Here is a 20583-nt window from a genome sequence, read left to right on the forward strand (position 1 = left end):
ATAATCTGCACTTTTTGTGTATCCCTTGAGTGATTTTGTGTATAGTTGATGGTGCTTCTTTTGCTTTAATTTTGTGCTTGCTTGGTAATTAGTTGGTCTACTACCTTTACTGTGGGCTTATTTTCACGGGTGAAAGCTGTGTAGCCTTCAGGTCATTTCTATCTACAGCAGTCCCTTTACCGTATCATGTGAGACTTAGTGGCTCTATTTTAGGTTTTCTGTCTCTGTTGAAGTCCTCCCTGAGATCTTGAATACTTTTCTGTAAATCCGTGAGCATGTTTATGACTAAATTTGAAATCTTTATCAAGAAGATTGGTGACCTCTGTTTCATTTAGCCTTCTTTCTGGGGTTCTGTCTTGTAGTTTTGATTGGATCAAATCCCTCTGCCTTCTCATTTTGTCAGGGCTTCTGTTTCTTCCTTTGTATTAGGTGTCTGGGCTCTGCTTTCTGGCCTGTGGAATGATAGCTTTATGAAGAAGGTGTGCTATGGTTCCCAGAAGCTCAAGATTCTTTGCTCTCCAGTGCCTGGCCCCATTTTGCAGGGGCCCCAGTTGCTGGCATGCTGTGGGCAGGGCACCCTTCTGTCTGGCTTCTGTAGTGGTCTTAGTCTGGGTGGGCAGTTTGCTTGAACTGCTGCCTTTGTGATCAGCTCAGGAGTCTCTGCTGAGCTTGCTGTGGGTGCCCCACCCTCTGCCTGGCCTGCAGCAATGACAGGGCTGCAGGGTTAATGGGGTGGCTGGAGTGATGCGCCTCAGCTGGATGCACAGCATGGGGTTTAGACACCCTCAGGGAGGAAGGAGCTCCTGGGGCTGTTGCCTCCAGGCACCTCTCTGGCTGCGCTGAAATGGAGGCAGGCAAGCTGGGAGAGTCTCCCTCCACCTGCCGGGCAGCAAAGGCTGATGCTGATGCTGGGCCACGTGGGCGGGTTGCCCCAGTGCCCAGGGAGGGGCCTCAGGGCTGCATTGCAAGCAACAGATGGAGCATCTGGAGACCCCGAGGGTTCCCGATCTGTGGGGCTGAGGAAGGGCTGGGGAGGTACCCTCCACCTGCTCGTTCTCCTGAGGACAGAGTTCTGTCCAACCCTCACCTCTCTAGTACCCCTCCCACTGCTGGCACTCCCACTTTGGGTCTCAGGACCAGCAGAGCATGCCTGCCCTCCACACTGGCTGGAGTCTCAGCCTCCCAGAGTGTCCCGCCTGCCCCTGGTGTCCAGCCCCAGGAACCACCGGAACCCAGTGTGACGTGGGCTTGTGCTCCCAGAGCAGATCCCCAGGGCCAGATATGCAGCACTCCCGGGAGCCTTCCCCTTCCCCTCTCCGGTCCTCTCCTGCCTGGAGGCTGGGCTGGAGGCAGGGCTTGAGTCCTGCTCCCTCTCGGCTTTGCCGCCCCCCACCCCCGCGTGGTTCCTCTCTTCCTCCTCAAGTGCAGGGGGTCTGTTCTGCAGTGTTCAGGTCGTTTTCAGGTCTAGTTGCATTTGCCATGTTTTTCCCTCTTTTATATGTTTTGGGAGGAGGTTTCTGTCTTGCCTTCCTATTCTGCCATCTTTTTTGTATTATTTTATTTTTGGTGAAGTAATATGCATGCAAAGGTTTTAAGGGTGTACCTCTTCCCCAGCTAACCTATATAATATCAGCTTTTTAGAATTCTGAGGGACCATTCCTTTGGTAGAATAAGTGAAGAAGACTGGGGTAAGTTTTGAATGCTTATCCATTTAGCCTTAAATATTTGATGAGTTTATGCATTTAAGGAAAAACTTCCTTTTACCTACTTTTGCTTCTGCTGATTTAGGTGATGAACAAGCTTTCAACTGAAAATGATGAACAGTTTGGAAGTAGCCTATATTTGTTTAATATTTGATAAATTAAAAATAGTATAGATCAGTTGGTAAAAGTTATCCAAGAGGATTTTGTGCCTTTCGATTTGTTTCCTCTTTTTTCCTTTGGGAGGTGGTTAGCATTTGTAGCAGTATTAACTCTTTCTAACAGCCTTTAGCATCTTATCTGGCTGTGTGATTTTTACTGCAAGTGCAAAATCAGGTAATTTTGAAGGTTCTAAGTAGGAAAAATTTCCTTTAGGAATGCCCTGTTGCAAAGATTGAGTTTAGGTAATGAAAAAACCAGAGTCACGAATTTTTTTTTTCCTGTTTACTCTAATTTGCCTTACTTTCATTAGCCATCAAGAACTAAAGCCGTGGTAGCTGAGAACAGGGGCAGGCAGGGTAACTGAGGTGAGTTTTATCATTGTTTACAGAGTGTGCCTCTGGGTAACATTTCCAGGAGTTCTTTTGGACAAAGCAGAATATCTTTGTGATTTAGAATTAAGCAAAGTAGGGCTTTTAGTTTCCTCTTTGTAACAACTGGGGTAAAACAGAAGCTGAGAAAGATAAGATTTGTTGGCAAAGGGGGCTATGTTGGCACTTCCCTTTGAACTCTAGCAGAGCTGCGTGTTTCCTCCTGTGGTGTCGTCCTGAGCTCACCACTCTCCACTACCCTTTCCTTCTGTTCTTCTTTCATTTTTCCTCCCTCCCTTCCTCCCTCTCTCCCCCTCTCTCTTTTTCTTTCTTTCTCACTTTTTCCTTTCTTTCTCACTCTTTTTTCACTTTTATTCTTCTAATATACACCATAACATTTGTTGAGGCCCCAGATTGAAACAAAAATAAGTAAAAATGGTTAAAAACTTAATAATGCAAAGAATAAAGTTACAGCTAGAGTCGTTTGCCTGTCTGTGTCATTCCCTGAGTTGCCTGTTCATTGGGTTGGCATCTCTAGAGGCAGATTGTCTTCTCTCTTTCTTCTTCCCAGCTCCCTCCTTTTACTTGTTACCCTTCCCCCCTTAGTCTAACTTATTTGCAAACCCTGGTAAAAATAGGGATGTAGTGATATACTGAGCATTTTGTAAACATTTCTTGATGATGAACTCTGGTTTATGATTATGCTTTAATGTTTGTGCTGAGCCCCAATATATATGCAAAATTCTTAGTTATTTGTATTAGTGGATTTTTATATAAATGAAGCATAAATTAAAGATGGTACTGTATTTAGATGTGAACAGGGACTACAATAAATTTATCATAAATTATAAGGAAAATGGATGTGGTTACAAAATTGGAACAGAAGCAAAAATGGTTACTCAGAGAGTGGTGTGACAGTAGTTGATTTTGAATGCTAGGTATAAGATGAACATTGTTACGAATGTAAATCATTGCTTTATTGATTCTGAGTTGTGACTTTCTAATTTTTGACAATGTATGTAATAAAGGAATTTCTTGTTTGAGATGTCATCCATAGAGTTCATTTGCGGGGCTCGTTCCAAGTGACCCGGGCAGCTTGGGATCACATGAAGAAACAGAACTTTGGAAGGTAGAGTTGTGTGTGGCTATCAAGGGGGAATCGTGATGTTGTGTGTAGGTTCTTCTGCACAGAGATAGATAATTGCTTTGACACTGAGGAAAAAACCTTGAGATACATGCACAGGCTTTAAAAATGTAGTTTTGGTATATACCCTATAAATTGGTGTCATTTAATCACAGGTTAGCTTTAACTGGACAGCTTTATATTTCTTTTTACCTCCTGCTTTTCATTATTAATGATTTTTCTGATTTTCTCTGCTGTTTTAGCAGTATATTCTCTAACCAAAGTTCCATTTTGTATGTCCACTGACCACCTGGGGACAGATGAGTGTCTGCTTCCTGCTGGCTCGTACTGGTCAGATGTGAGTTGGTCTTTATCAACTGTTCAGGAGCTGTAGGACTCTCAGAGTTGCATCTCCGAGAGTGACTCAGAACGTGGCAGAAGCTGTCAGGTGGCTCCGTGCACTCTATTGGTCACGGTCACTCCTACTGCCTTAGGGTTCATGTATATCTGCTAGAAGTAAATTGTTTATGATACCTGTTCTTATTGGAAATTTCTAGTTATCCTAATCCTACCAGTTTCTGAAAGTAAATTATGTGATTCATTTTACTTCATCTGCTAAGTAGAGTGAATTAGTAGATGGCATCTTTTTGATGTGAGGCATTTGATATTTAATCCAGAAAGAGAGAGGGGCAAGGAGATGAGTACAAAGAATCAAAACTTATTTACTTAATGTTTCTTATGATAATGTTAACTTATATATTTATTGCCATTTTATTTTATGTTTATAAATATTGGGTTTTTTTCAACAGATAATGAATATACATCCTTCACTCGAATTGATTAGGTTCTAATCACGGATTCTTTATAAAACAGTTAAATCTTGTAGTTGAATTTTGGGAGATTATTTATATTATTAATATTACTTAGACATATAAAATCATAACTACAAGGACCTAGAGACAGTATAGATTGCTTCTGACAGGTGTGGTGTATTGAAAAAAGAGTCCTAAGAGTTGCAACAGTATCAAAACCTAGAGCAGGTGATATTGAGAGAGTGGTTTTCCTTTTAGGATCATTATGGCTTCATCGGCTTCAGGAATATATGGCAACTTTGGCCAGGCAGATTATAGTGCTGCAAAACTGGGCCTTCTGGGCCTTGCAGAAGCTCTTGCAGTTGAAGGCAAGAAAAGCAACATCCATTGTAACACTGTTGCCCCTATTGCTGGATCACGTTTGACTCCGAATATTTTGCCAGGAGGTAAGTTACTTAGATTTTTCAGTGCTCTTACCCACAAATCTCTGTAGAGGGAGTTTTGTAAAAGTATTTGATTTTCTAAATAGGTAAAAAATCATTTTCCTTACAGTTTAAAAAGTGTTATGTATAATTTGTTCATTTTAGAAAATTTAGAAAGTCACAAAGGAAAAAAAAATGCCACTAATTCTACCATGCTAAGATAAATTTTCATTCCTTTTCTCTGTATAGGTAGACATAAATACATACTTGTTTTTTATAGAATGAGGTCATAGTATTACTACTGTTTCATAATAATAATAATTTTTTAAAATCAATAGACTGTATTTTTTGAACAGTTTTTGGTTAGTAGAAAAATTGAGCAGCCAGTAAAAGAGAATTCCCATAAAGTCTCCCCTCCCCTACCCCCACAGTTTCCCTTATTCTTAACATCTTGCATTAGTGCACTACATTTGTTGCAATTGGGAACGATTTTGATCCATTATTATTAACTAAAGTTCATAGTTTACATTAATATTCACTGTCTGTGTATACTATATATAGTTGTATTAGTTTTCACAGATGTGTAATGTTATGTATCCACTGTTACAGATCATACAGAATAGCTCAGGGCCTTAAAAATCCCCTGAGCTTCACCTCTTCATCCCTACCCTCTTCTTCCTAAATATCTGGGAGAATTGAAGCTCATTTCTTTTTATCACTGAATAATACCTCATGGTCTGGAGGGACCACTGTTTATCATTTAGCTAGTGAGGAGCACTTGGGTTGCTTCCAGTTTTTTGGCAATTACGGATAAAGCCTCTATAAACATATTCATGCACAGGTTTTTCTTTGGATATATTTTCAACTTGTTTGGGTAGATGTTAAGAAGCATAATTGCTAGATCTTATGTTAAGACTGTTTGGCTTTGTAAGAAATTTCCATACTATTTTCCAAAATGGCTGTGTCATTTTGCATTCCCACTGGCAGTAAATGAGAGTTCTTGTTGCTCCACATCTTTGTCAGCATTTATTGTTTGCAGTCTTTCTCATTTGGTCCTTCTAATAGGTACACAGTGGTATCTCATTGTTTTAATTTGCAGTTCCCAAATGACATATGGTGTGCAATTTTTTCCTTTGCTTATTTGCCATTTGTCATCTTCCATGATGTGTCTGTTTGGATCTTTTATTTATGTTTAAATTGGGTTATATGTTTTCTTATTGTTGAGTTTTTAGAGTTCTTCACATATTTTGGGAACAAGTTCTGTATCCGATACATATTTTATGAGTATTTTTTTTCCAGTCTGTAGATTGTATTTTTATTCTCTTGATCTCTTCTACTTTTGAAGGATAATTTCACTGGATACAGAATTCTGGGTTGGTAGTTTTCTCATTCAACACTTTAAATATTCCATCCCATTCTCTTCTTGCTTACATAGCTTCTGGAGGGAAGTATGACATGATTCTTTACTTCTTCCTCTAGGTAAGGTATTTTTCCCTCTGCCTTCTTCCAGGATTTTCTCCTTGTTTTTTTCTGCAGTTTGTATATAATATGTTTAGGTACAGATTTTTGGCAACAAACAGCTCGATATCTTCTGAGCTTCCTGAATCTGTGGTTTGATCTCTGTCATTAGTTTTGGAAAATTCTAAGCCAGCACTACTTCAGATGTTTCATCTATTTCTTTCTCTCATTTCTGGAATCCCCATTTATGTGCATGTTATGTCATTTGTAATTATCTCACAGTTCTGAATAGGCATGGGATATTCCCTCCTTTTCTTTCTTCTCTTTGCATTTCAGTTTAGGTCATTTCTAGCAACTTACATTCAAGCTCATTGTTCTTTTTTAATTTTTGTCACATTGTTCTTGTCCTTAAGCATTTCCTTTTGATTTTTTTCTTAGTGTCCATCTCTTCTTACAGTAGCCATCTATCGTTGCATGTTATCCACGTCATTACAGTCCTTAGCATATTAATCACAATTATTTTAAATTCCCAGTCTGTTAAGTCTAGAATCTCAGCTAATTTGAGTCTGGTTCAGATGCTTGCTTTGTTTCTTCAGAATGTGCTTTTCTTGCCTTTTAGCATACCTTGAAATTTTTGTTGAAAGCTGAATATGAGTATTAGGGTATTAGAAAGTAAAGCAAATGGGCCTGTAGTGTGAAGTTCTGCTTTTTTCTGGTTAGAAGTTAGGCTGTTTATTGTTTGCGGTAGCTTTCAGTGTCAGAGGCTTCATTTTCCTTGTGTCCTGGTTTTTGTGTTTTCTGTTGTCTTCAGGTTTCCCTAGAAACTCTGTTAAACAGACTGTGTGTCTTGGAGTTCTTTCAGTTGTCACCCACTGTTACTATACTGGAGTCCTGTTGATGTGGCTGAAAGTTATTGGAGAGGGGACATGATCTCTAATCTTATGATTAAATCTTCAGTTTTATTAGTGGATTAGAGTTACTGGGTTATGTCCTTCAGAAGAGTTTCTTGGCCTGTTTTTTCTTTTCCTTATTTGAGACAGGAGCCTAAAGGGGCTCCAGCTGTCTAATGCCCTTCTGTTAGGTCAGATAAGGCTGTGGTAGGATAGGCCTTTGTTAAGGAGAACAGAAGTCTCTGGGAATATTTCAGAATGATTTTCTTCTGTGTTTTTTGTAATATTTCAAAGCAAGTCTTAGGTATTTCACCTAAAAAATACTTCAAAATGTATCTTAACAGATATGGACATTGTAACCACAATGCCATTATCACATTTCACAAAATAATTCATTAGCTTAACCAAATACCAAATTCATATTAAAATTTCCCAGTTGTCCAAAAAAGATACCTTTTTAAAGTTGGTTTATTCATTCAGAATACACACAAAATCTGCAGGCATTTTGTTACTGTATCTCTTGAAGTTTCATTTAACATGTAATAGTTAATTCTCCTTAAAAAAAAAAGCTTCTTGTTGAAGAAACTAGGTCATTTGTTGCATAGACTATCCCTTTTTCTTTCATGTGGGTTGCCTTTGCACTTCTGTGGAAAATCAGTTGACCACATATGTGTCGGTGTATTTCTGGATTCTTTGTTTTCCATTGATCTATGGGGCTGCCCCTTTACTATACTGTTTTGATTACTATAGTTTTATAGTAAGCCTTGAAGTCAGGTAATAGGGGTTTCCCAACTTTGTTCTTTGAAAATGTAAAATTAAAAAATTTTTAAAGTTTAACTGAGAACCTATGCTTAGTTATATAATAAACCGAATATTTGACTAGTGGAAAACTGTGTGGTTTTTTATACTCTTGGTTTTTAACATACTTCTAAAAAGAAAATTTTCATAGTACTTTAAAAGTAGCTTCTGTGAAATGGTACAAAACTATTGATGAGTGACATTATTTTAAAGTTAGCTACTTCATGGAACACAAATACTTATTCACAGTACCATTTACTTTCCACATTTCAGCTAACATTCATTTTAGAACTTGAAATTTCTAATACAAAGTATACACTTGATAGCCTCTGCTAAGACCTGTACCTAACCAGCTTCTTTAGTGTAGAAGAGATATTTGGACCTGAGATCTTTTTTTCCCCCCTTTCCTTTGTCAGCAGGGCCATTTTTAAAAGTCCTTTACTTTAAAAACTTTATACTCTCATATTCATATCAAAGGAATTCTTGTTAAAAAAACAGGTTATATGTACTTACTTGGCAAGGGAGATACCGTGATCACAAAGGTGGTTTTCCCAGGGCGAGGCTGATCCATTGCTCTCCAGATGTGCTGACCCCTGAGATTTCCCCAAACGTGGGAAACTCGACTGCGTCATTTGTGGTACTGGGGGACTATGTTCACACTTTCCCCTGGGAAAAGAATGAAAGAGAAAAAAGGACCAGATCATATGAAGGACAGATACAATTCACTTTTTTTCTTTTCCATATAATACTACATATATATGCAAAGCAGTATAGATGACTGGTGAAAAGTGCAGCAAAAAAACATAATTAATAGTCATGAGCTCACTATTCAACTTAAGAATTGGAATGTTACCACAAACTTGCATCTCCTTTCTGTCCTCTGTTCCACCCCTCTGCTTCCTGCCAAAAGATAACCACGACTTAGAACTTTGTGTTTGTCATTCTGTTGTTAGACTTCTGCCTTAATCAGGCTTTTATCATCAGCTGTAGACTCCTTCTGGGAAACAGTCGTTTTCAAAAAAATATTGAACACTTTGGGTTTTAAATTTGTTTTCCTTTGATAATGTAGCTTCCATGTATTTGGACAGGTCTGTACCTCTAGAGATGTTAAGTAAATGTTTAATGTATTTAATATATTTTATGCCCACCATACTCTAGTAAAAAAAGTTTGGAAAATAAGATCTACTTTAGACAAATGACTTAAATCTTTCTAGACCTGTTTTCTGTAAAGTAAGAGAGTTGTTGTAGACCCTTCAGTTTCTAAATTTCTGTTAACTTTAAATTTTTTTATTACTCTTCTATAGTTAAAAAGCTGAAAACTCACTTTGCCCCACAGTTTTTCTTCTCTTCCTCTGAAATATCCATTTACAGGCTATCAAATGAATTATTTGTTTAAAGAACCAAATGCTATGAGTATTGTGTAGAGATATTTGCAATTTCATTTCCCCCTTTGAAATGTATTTGAAATAAATGGAAAGTAGTGTATGTAACTTACATATTTCTTACATGAAATAAAACATAATCCTAGAATGAATACCAATCTATACTAATTAATATTAAGAAATTAATTATTTACTTCTCTGTAATAAATAACTGCAAACTTAGTGGATGAAAACAACAAACATTACCTTACAGAGTTTCTAGGGTCAGAAATCCAGAGTGGCTTAGCTGGAAAGTTCTGCTTCTGTGTCTCTAATGAAGTTTCAATGAAGATGTTTGCTGAGACTCCAGTCATTGGACGGCTTGGCTGGGTTGGAGGCTCAGCTTTCAAGCTCATACATGTCCACAGCAGTTGGCAAGAGGCCTCCATTGCTTCTGAGTTGTAGTTTGGAAGCCTCAGTTTCTCACAAAGTGGGCTTCTCCATAGGATTGTTTCTGTTAAGGCAGCTAGCTGGCTTTTCCCAATAGTAACCAAGGCAAAAGTTGCAATCTTTTATAAACTGGTTTCAGAAGTGACATGCCATCACTTCTGACCTATCCCTCTGGTCACACAAACTACCAACCCTGGTACATTGTGTGAGGGGACTCTGAAAAGGGTGAATAAGAGATGGGGTTCATTAGGGCCATCTTGAAGAGTAGCTACTATGCACCCCAAAGCTGGGGCATTACCAAGAGCTTGCGTCTTTGTTACCATTTCATGCCAAAATACCTGCTTCCTTCAGAAGTAATCACTTAAAGAAAATGTTTAGTTTTCATTACCTTACTTTTAAAAATAGGGATTAATACATGGCTGAATACTTTGTCATTTTGTTTGCTTATTTTTTGATCTTCATGGAATTGCAATATACTGTATTCCTTGGGAATTGCTCTTTGTTTTTTCCATGCAGTATTACATTTCTGAAATCAACTTTTTTTATGTATAGCTGTAGTTCATTCACTTTTACTGCTATATAGTAGTCCATTTTGTGAATTTTTATAATTCTTATTAATGGGTATCTGGAATTGTTTTAAGTTTGTTTTTTTGAACAGTGTTGTCTTCTCATACATGTGTTCTGGTTCACACAAACAGGAATTTTTCTGGGGGTAGTTTACTTAAAAGTAAAATTGTTGAGTCATAGAATATTCAAATGCTAAACTTAAGATAATGCTAAATTATTATTATTTTTTATTAAGGTATCATTGATATACAATCACATGAGCAAAATTGTGGTTACCAGATTTCCCCCATTGTCAAAGTCCCAACCATACCCCATTACAGACACTGTCCATCAGCGTAGTAAGATGCTATAGAGTCACTACTTGTCTTCTCTGTGCTATTATACTGCCTTCCCCGTGCCCCGCCCTCTACAATATGCTTGCTAATCATAATGCCCCTTAATCCCCTTATCCCTCCCTTCCCACCCACTCACCCCAGTTCCTTTCCCTTTTGTAACTGTTAATCCATTCTTGGGTTCTGTGAGTCTGCTGCTATTTTGTTCCTTCAGTTTTTGCTTTGTTGTTATACTCCACAGATGAGTAAAATCATTTGGTACTTGTCTTTCTCTATCTGGCTTATTTCACTGAGCATAATACCCTCTAGCTCCATCCATGTTGTTGCAAATGATAGGATTTGTTTTCTTATGGCTGAGTAGTATTCATTCCATTGTGTAAATGTACCACATCTTCCTTATCCATTTATCTACTGATGGACACCTGGGTGGCTTCCATTTCTTGGCTATTTTAAATAGTGCTACAATAAATATAGGGATGCATATGTCTTTTTGAATATGGGCTCCTGCATTCTTAGGGTAAATTCCTAGGAGTGGAATTACTGGGTCAAATGATATTTCTATTTTTAGTTTTTTGAGGAACCTCCATGCTGCTTTCCACAGTGGTTAAACTAATCTACATTCCCACCAGCAGTGTAGGAGGGTTCCCCTTTCTCCACATCCTCACCAGCATTTGTTGTTTGTCTTTTGGATGTTGGCCATCCTAACTGGTGTGAGGTGATATCTCATTGTAGTTTTAATTTGCATTTCTCTGATGATTATCAATGTGGAGCATATTTTCATGTGCCTGTTGGCCATCTGAATTTCCTCTTTGGAGAAGTATCTGTTCAGATCTTCTGCCCATTTTTTAATTGGGTTATTTGCTCTTTGGTTGTTGAGGCATGTGAGCTCTTTATATATTTTGGATGTCAACCCCTTATCACATATGTTATTTATGAATATATTCTCCCATACTGTAGAATGCCTCTGTTCTACTTATGGTGTCCTTTGCTGTACAGAAGCTTTTTAATTTGATATAGTCTCACTTGTTCATTTTTTTGTTTCCCTTAGCCAGGGAGATATGTTCATGAAAAAGCTGCTCATGTTTATATTCAAGAGATTTTTGCCTTGTTTTCTTCTAAGAGTATTCTCTAATAATTATTTGTATTGCTGTGGTGTCTGTAGTGATTTTTCCTTTCTCATTTCTGATTCTGTTTATGTGTGTAGACTCTCTTCTTGTCTTGAGGAGTCTGGCTAGAGGTTTATCTCTTTTATTTTCTTAAAGTACCAGCTCTTGGTTTCATTAATTCTTTCTATTGTTGTATTCTTGTCAGTTTTATTTATTTCTTCTCTAATCTTTATTATGTCCCTCCTTGTACTGACTTTGGGCCTCATTTGTTGTTCTTTTTCCAGTTTCATTAATTGTGAGTTTGCATGGTTTATTTGGGATTGTTCTTTTTTGACATAGGCCTGAATTGCTGTATGCTTTCCTCTTAGAACTGCCTTCAGTGCATACCACAGAAGTTGGGGCATTCACCTGTTGTTTTCATTTGTCTCCATATAGTGCTTGATCTCTGTTTTAATTTGGTCATTGATCCATTGATTATTTAGGAGCATGTTGTGAAGCCTCCATGTGTTTATGGGTCTTTTTGTTTTCTTCACACAGTTTATTTCTAGTTTCATACCTTTGTGACCTGAGAAGTTGGTTGGTAGGATTTTAATCTTTTTAAATTTATTGTGGCTCTTTTTGTGGCCTTGTCTGTGATGTATTTTGAAAATGTTCTATGTGCCCCTGAGAAGAATGTGTATCCTATTGCTTTTGGGTGGAGTGTTCTGTAGATGTCTCTTAGGTCCATCTGTTTTAATGTGTTGTTCAGTGCCTCTGTGGATGTCTCTTAGGTCCATCTGTTTTAATGTGTTGTTCAGTGCCTCTGTGTCCTTATTTTCTGTCTGGTTGATATGTCCTTTGGAGTGAGTGGTGTGTTGAAGTCTCCTAAAATGAATGCATTGCATTCTCTTTCTCTAATTAATTCTGTTACTATTTTTGTACATATTTGGGTGCTTCTGTGTTTGGTGCATATATGTTTATAATGGTTATGTCCTATTATTGGACTGACCCCTGTATCATTATGTAATGTCCTTCTTTGTCTCTTGTGACTTTCTTTTTTTTGAAGTCTATTTTGTCTGATACAAGTACTGCAACTCCTGCTTTTTTTCTCCCTGTTGTTTGCATGAAATATATTTTTCTGTCCCTTCAGTTTTAGTCTTTGGATTTGAAGTGAGTCTTTTGAAGGCAGCATATCGATGGGTCTTGTTTTTTTATCCAGTCTGGAACTCTGTGTCTTTTCATTGGTGCATTCAGTCCATTTACATGTAGGGTGATTATCAGTAGATATGTACTTATTTCCATTGCAGGCTTTGGATTCCTCATTACCAGTGGTTCAAGTGCAGCTTCTTTACTATCTAACAGTCTAATTTAACTCGTTTATTACGCCATTATAAATACAATCTAAAGATTCTTTTTTTTTCTCTTCCTTCCTTCCACTCCACTCTTTATGTGTCAGGTGTCATGTTCTTTACTCTTTGTGTATCCCTTGACTGGCTTTGTGGGTAGCTGATTTAATTTTAAATTTGGTTAGTAATTAATTGGTCTGCTTCCCTTAGCATAGTTTTATTTTCTCTAGTGACAGCTATTTAGATTTAGGAACACTTCCATCTAGAGCAGTCCCTTTAAAATACTCTGTAGAGATGGTTTGTGGGGGATAAATTCCCTCAACTTTTGCTTATCTTGAAATTGTTTAATCCCTCCTTCAAATATAAATGATAATCTTGCTGGATAGAGTATTCTTGGTTTGAGGCCCTTCTGTTTCACTGCATTAAATATATCATGCCACTCTCTTCTGGCCTGTAAGGTTTCTGCTGAGGAGTCTTACGATAGTCTGATGGGTTTTTCTTTGTAGGTGATCTTTTTTGTCTTTCTGGCTGCTTTTAATACTCTGTCCTTGTCCTTGATCTTTGCCATTTTACTTATTATATCTCTAGGTGTTGTCTTCCTTGAGTCCCTTGCATTGGGAGATCTGTGCCCTTCCATGACCTGAGAGACCTATTTCCTTCCCCAGATTGGGGAAGTTTTCTGCATTTATTTCTTCAAAGACACTTTCTATCCCTTTTTCTCTCTCTTCTTCTCATATCCCTATAATGTGAATATTGTTCTTTTTGGATTGGTCACCCAGTTCTCTTAATATTCTTTCATTCCTAGTGATCTTTTTTGCTCTCTGAGCCTCTGCTTCTTTGTATTCCTTTTCTCCAATTTTTATTCCATTTACTGTCTCCTCTACTTCATTTGGTCTGCTTTTAAATCCCTCCATTGTATGTTTCATTTCAGCTGTTGTAATTTTCAAAGTGTCTATCTCCCTCTTAAGTTTGTCTCTAAGCTCTTGAATATTATTCTGTAGCTCCATTAGCATGCTTGTGACTTTTATTTTGAATTATTTTTCAGAAAGTTTGTTGAGTTCAGTTTCACTGATCCCTATTTCTGGTGTTTGAGGGGTTTGAGAGTGAACAAGGTTCTTCTGCCTTTTCATAATCCTATTGGATAATGAGAAATATTAGGTTTGTATAGGTGGCACCATGTATGTAATGCCCAAAAGCTCTGCTCTTCGTAGCTGCCCAGCACCTGGAGTGATAGCCGTGGTTTCACGCAAGGGGTGCCAGTGCCTATCCTAAGGAGAGAGCTCTTTCCTGCTTCCCAGTCTCTGTGCCTGCCTCCTCTGTCAGGGCCACTGAGCTGCGCACAGGGAGCAGCCTCTGCGTTAAGCCTGTGTAGTTGCTCTAGTCGGGGCTGACCTCTGGGTGGCCTGGAGCAGTGCTAGGAGCAGCAGGTTTGCACACAGGTGCCAGCTGGGAGGAGGGAGCAGCAGAGTGCTTATCACAGTGGAGGGCCTCAGGGCTGCATTGCCATCCAGGGGAATGGAGCCCCTGAAGCTCCTGAAAGTTCCCAACCTGTTGGGCTGAGTGTGCTGGGATGATTTTGTCCACCTTTTCCTTCTCCTGAGCAGCAAGGTCTGTGTAATCCTTGCCCCTTCAGCAGCTCTGTCACTGTTGGGAAGTCTGTCAAAGCACCTGCCTTTGTTTTGTCCCAGAGCGGCCGGCTGTGGGAACCTGTTCTCCACAAGTGACTGGCGTCTCAGTCTCTGACTTTTGCTTTTCAACCCCTCTAATCTCCAGAGCACCATGCAATGTGGGTTTATGCTCCCAGAGTAGATCTCCAGGACTGGGTATTTAGCAGTCCTGGGCTTCTACTCCCTCTCCCTCTGTTTCTCTTCCTCCTATGGGTGAGCTGGCATGGGGCGAGGTCTTGGGTCGGCCAGGTCACAGGTTTGTTACTTCACCCTTTTCCATGAGATGTTCTCTTTTACCAGATGAAGGCTTGCTGGTGTAATCTTATTTCTGGTCACTCTTTTAGGATTAGTTGTATTTGCTTTATTTTCACATTATATGTGGTTTTGGAAGGAGATTTCTGCCTCACTTCTCATGCCACCATCTTTTTTTCACCTCTTCCTTATTTCTTTTTGATTGAGGGATACTTTCTCCATTTCAGCAATGTTTCAAAAGTCTAATTTCTGGCAGCAGAAGGGTTTTTCAGAATACCTATTCACAGTAATGCTAGAAATCCTATCACCTAGAAATGTGGGAAAAAGGACTGGATCGAGTAAAAACTCTTTAAGATCTAATTTTGATTTCACATAACTTTATATGTTGTTAGCTATGAGACTTCTCAGGAATTTCGCTTACCTCTTGAGCCTTGTTTTTGTTTGTGAGTTTAGTAAGATGCTAGTTAACCTGGGAGGTTGGGAAATATGTTACTGACCTGGAAAGCAAGAATGTTTACTTACATTATTAGTGATAATCTGTGAAATAAGATGAAAGGCAGAAGTGTTTTCCCTATGTGGTTTATGCTCTTTTCTTCTTTTATCTTCCCTGCTCATATGGATTTCTTAGGTATGTTTTTGTTTCATTCAGTATAAAGATAGCTCAGACCTCTGCTTTCTACCTAAATATTCCCTCATTTACCATTTTGTCAGTTGATATATAAGGGAAATTAGAAGGTTATGTAGTGAGATGAGAGGTATGTATAGGTTAAGAATTTATTTTATTCTGTAATTTGAGGTGATTGGCATCTACTTTTGGTTTTCTTCTCGTGTGTAACACAAAATGGAGAACCGTGTGCCACTGGAGTTTTTGCATACTTGAGAGCTTTCAGAGGCTGTAAGGTGAAAAGTATTTGTCACTGCTGTTTAATTTACAGGGGCTGTAAATGCTGTTTTATTACTTTAGCATATTAATATACAATTACGTTTTGTCATTTCTCAATTAAAACTTGCATTTATTTGATGCTTAATGATGATAAGGTATATAAACTGTATCTCATATGAGCCTTGGAACAAGTTGGTGGAATAAGCAGGCAGAGCGTCTTATCTGCCCGTCTTACTGATGAAGACAAACGTCCATGGATGTTGAGTGAAATGCCCCAAGTCCTATGTTGCCTACCTGGCAGGGCCCTCAGTACAATCCAGGTCTTCATACTCCTTGCATAGTACCTGTCTGCGCTATTAAGTTGTTCACACAAGGAATGCAATGGGAAAATGCTTCTTATACTTTGTAACTCATGCGTAATGGCTGCAAGGTCCATTGTCTTACTGGCTTTACAGTTTCAAGGATATTTTGTACTTTTCTAGCATCTGGTTAAATCTCTGGGAGAGCAAAATGAGAACTAAGTTCCTCACGTTCTATGTAGCTTTGCTCCCCAGTCTTGAGTAGGCAGCTGTAACCTGTGTTTGCTGGAATAGTATGTTCCCCATCTTGGGAAGGTATGTCTGATGCCTTCAATGTTAAAAGCTGGAGAGAGCTTCAGTAATATTTCCAGTGGGATGACAAAGTTCTTCCAAAAGCCTTGAATGTGAGACTAATTATGAATATCTCATTTTTTATTAAGCAAATCTCTGAATTACCTTTTATTTTAAAAGTAAGAAATTTTCAGAGAGTAAAATGATTGGTTAAATATGAACAGATTCTTTTTTAAAACTTTTTTTTTTTACATTTGCTTCAGATCTTCAGGAAACTCTGAAGCTAGATTATGCAGCACCGCTGGTCCTTTGGCTTTGCCATGAGAGTTTTGAGGAATATGGTGGCTTGTCTGAGGTATTCCGCACCTTCCTGTTTTTTCCTAAAGTAATATTTGTGTAACTGAATATAAAAAAAGATTTAAAAATTAATATTTTCCAATAGCTCACATTTGTAAAAATCTGCATCTGTTGATGCAAGTTGACATCACTTGCATGTTTTTAGATATTATGTTTGATATAATAAAGGAACAAGTGCTGACTAATGTCCTTTTCGAGAAAGTAACAGCAACTTCATAAATTGTCTTTTCCCTTAGTCCTACCTTCCTAATTTCTTACCAAATGAAATCCTGGCTGGTTTGATGTGTTTAGTCATATAAGTGTCATTTGGTTTGAGAAGCTGAATGGTAAAGTGGAAGGCTAGAACTTGGGGTATGGAGTCAGCCAGGCCAGGTTTTGAATTGTTTGTTCTGGTAATTGCAAAAAAAAAATTGTGTTAGTTCTTTGTTCTGGCTTGATGGAATATTATACAGGTTAATCTCCCTGAGCTTTAGTTTTGTTGTAACTAGAAATCATACTTTTACACCCTTAACATAGACCTCATCCATAGCTGTTACCCCTTAATTTTAGCTACTATCAGCATAGCAAGAATTTAGTCTAGTATGATAGATCAGTAAACATAATTTATTATTTACCTTAACTTTAAAAATAAACTTTTCTATTTTGCCTTATTGCAGAGCTTTAAATGTTTATCATAAAAATTAAAAATCATGCATCCCACCATCCAGCAGTATCCTATTTTTTTGCTCCATAGTCAAAGTCACTTTCGATCTTCTAATGCCAATTTATACATTTTTTCTCATTTGATTTTGGTCTTTTTCTTTTCCAGCATGAACAGTTGTATTATAGATCACCCCACCTTTATTTGATTCTCTGTGATAATAATGAACCTGTCCTATGAGGAATACTATGATACTCAAAAATATTTCTTGGTAGCAAAGTAACCTCACTCAGTTTGAAGTGAATGATGTATATTAACCTGATTCATTTGAATAAAAAGCTGATAAATACATAAAAAGTCTACACTTGTCAAAGCAGAGATACGTGTCTCCATTTTCTTAATCACAGCCATTAAATGTGATTTGTGGAAAATTAGAGGTAGAAAGGACTTTACAACTCTAAATTTACAGAAGAGGAAAATTTAATAATATCAAGCCATCTGGAGTTCAGAATTTCGCCTGTCTGTCTTTCATGTTATTAAAGAATTTTATCATTAAACTTTTTGTCTTTTACAGTTGTATCTATTATTAATTATGTGAACAAAACTAATGTGCTTTTTGTAGAAAACTTAAAATATACAGGAAAGTATATAGAAGAAAATAAAAATCACTATCCAGAGGTAACTATTATTAAATTTTTATGTATTCTCTCCCAGTCTTTGATTAGATGTACATTTACATGAATAGTCTTTTTTTATATACACATTTTATACATACACCCAAACATACCCAGATAACTTAGATCATACTGCAGATGAAGTTTTGTTATGTTGCTCTGTTTTCCTTTACTATATTGTGAACGTTTTTAGTGAAGAACATTTGGTATGCATGATCGGTAAAATATAGTAAGGGATGTATGTGTGTGATATCTTGAAAGTAAATTGCCACTTTGCGAAGTTCTGATAGCTAGCTAGAATGGCAGATACAGATTCTTTGGTTTGGCTGGAGTGGTTGCTTCTTGCTCCTGAGAGGAGCTTATAGCTTGTTGCTTCACTCCAAAATGTGGTAAAAAGTGATTATCTTTCCTGCCTGATATCAGAACCACTGCTGATTTATATACTGTGACAGCATCAAGGCTGATGGGCTTATCACAAAAGGTGTGGGCATATGGCTATAAAGGCAAAGAGTAATCAAAAGCCATACCCTTGAGCCCAGAGCCACTAAAGTGGGTGCTGTCTGCTGATACATTTTCTTCTCTCATGGGCATGTGACATTCTTGTGATAAGTTCTGGTACACTGCAGTTGCAGTGTTTGAAGATATGACAAACAGATTTTCTTTATGTCAAACATTTTCTTCCGAGGATTTCTTCAAATGACCTCTAGAAAAAAATTTACATTACTGCATAGCAGTTAATGTATTTGGTCATTTGCCTCATCTCTATGTAAAGGTGTTTCAGTAAAATGACTATCTAGTTCATTAAGTCAAATCCTGGTTTTATTCTTCTTTTCTTTTTACTTTTTTTTTCACCAAGTTTTCCTGGAGGGATGTGTTGTTCAGCCTGCAAGGGGCTGGGCAGTTTTACTACAGTTGACCCTTGACAACCTAGGCTTGTGTTGGTCCACAGACTTTTTCAATACATATATTGTAAACATTTTGGAGATTTGTGCCAATTTGAAAATTGTTCTCTAGCTTGCTTTACTGTAAGAATACAGTATATAATACATATAATATACAAAATATGTGTTAAGGGACTGTTTATGTTATCAGTAAAGCTTCTGGTCAACAGTAGGCTATTAGTGGTTAAGTTTTTGGGAAGTCAAAAGCTGTATGTGGATTTTTAACTGCATGGGGAGTTGGTACCCCTGTCCTGCATTGTTCAAGGGTCAACTGTATTATGTTGTTTAACCTTCATGGCTCTTCACAAAGAGTGTATTATTATCCTTATTTTACAAAAGGGGAAACTTCAAGTTAGGGAAGTCAAGTAATGTGACCAGGGTCACACAAGCTAGCCAGAGAACTAATATCAAACCTCGGTTCCTGCTGTCAGAGTCATGTTCTTCTGTACATGGTGCTGCTTTGTGGTTCTACTCTGATGGCATAACCAGTGCAATCAGAGGGGCCAGTAGACTTTTGTAGAGCTATAGTATTTCATGCAATGTCATCTAGCGTCTAGTACTCTTAGTAAGATAGCTGCCTGTTTTTCTGATTTTAAAAACTCTTGTTAGTGATTTCACATTAGATGGTATAACTTTTTTCACCTCTTTTTTTTTTTTTTTTTGGTAGGTTGGAGGAGGATGGACTGGAAAATGTAAGTTTTTGTAATGTTTTTCGTTTGCCATATATTATTTTCGTAACTTTAAACCTTTATATCCGAGAGCTTGGTAAAGACCTTGTCCAATGCCTAATCAATGGATCTAGTGCCTGCATATTCGAGCGCAAATGGTGTTATACCAACAGGTTTTCTAAAGCATGGAAATTGTCCTTCAGGCTTGTGTCATTTTAAACAATCTGTTCAGTTTTGTTCTTTCAGCAGTCTGTATTCAGAGCTCATCCTGTCTTATTCAGAAGTGGCTATTCCTTTAGGCAAAATGATCTCTCTTTCTGTTGTTTGTTCTCCCACGTCTCTGGCATCCCACATGCTTGTTCTTGCTGTTTCAGCAGAGAAGTAAGTGGCAGGGAGGGCTGGTTTTGGAAAGATGGCAAGAGCCTAGATGGGGCAGCAGGCAGGCTCTCCAGTTCTCTCATTTGACTCTCTTCTTCCTTGGAGCTTGAGCCATCCAGGAGGAGACAGAGAGGAATCACACTGGACAACTTTCTGGGACAGAAATTACAAGTACTCTGTCAGCCCAACAGTAAACTCATTTGGCTTCAACTCTCTTATCCCAGCTCTCAAACCTTGTGAGCTCCAAATTGGATAATTGCTTTTTGACATTCAAAAAAAATTGTGAAAATTCCAATACCCAAAATCAGGTTTTCAGTTGGCTGCTCATATGAAAATTAACTGAGTTATTTAAAGGATTGCCCTTACTGGAGGGGATTGTTACAATATATTGTAGAATCAACATTTCATCATCAGTGACTTTTTCTCCACTTATTAAAGTAATATTCCTGAATATTTTCAAGTGTTTTAATTATAGCCATTTAGAAAAGAAGATAAGTTTGTGCAGTAAAAGCTTTATCTGGGACTTTATTTATAGGAAAGCTCTAGAAGCAGCATTTTGTCATTCCTCAAGACAAATATTCAATTTAATGACCACCAAAGTCTGACCATTATGTTTAAATAAGGTTACTAGTGGTAGTTTATTCCTTGGCCTTTTTAGA

At 37.8% G+C, this 20583-nt stretch overlaps 1 non-coding gene and 1 pseudogene across 1 annotated transcript; both read left to right on the forward strand.

Annotated features, from left to right (window-relative positions):
• The first annotated feature begins 3397 nt into the window (after positions 1 to 3397).
• Positions 3398 to 20583, forward strand: part of LOC130680107 (peroxisomal multifunctional enzyme type 2-like) — a 50952-nt pseudogene continuing 33766 nt past the window's right edge.
• On the forward strand, positions 8239 to 8402 carry LOC130680142 (U1 spliceosomal RNA). Its single transcript, XR_008993180.1, has one exon. It is a non-coding gene; the product is annotated as a U1 spliceosomal RNA (small nuclear RNA).

This window comes from Manis pentadactyla, chromosome 12, assembly GCF_030020395.1.
Source record: "Manis pentadactyla isolate mManPen7 chromosome 12, mManPen7.hap1, whole genome shotgun sequence".
Classification (NCBI taxonomy): Eukaryota; Metazoa; Chordata; class Mammalia; order Pholidota; family Manidae; genus Manis; species Manis pentadactyla.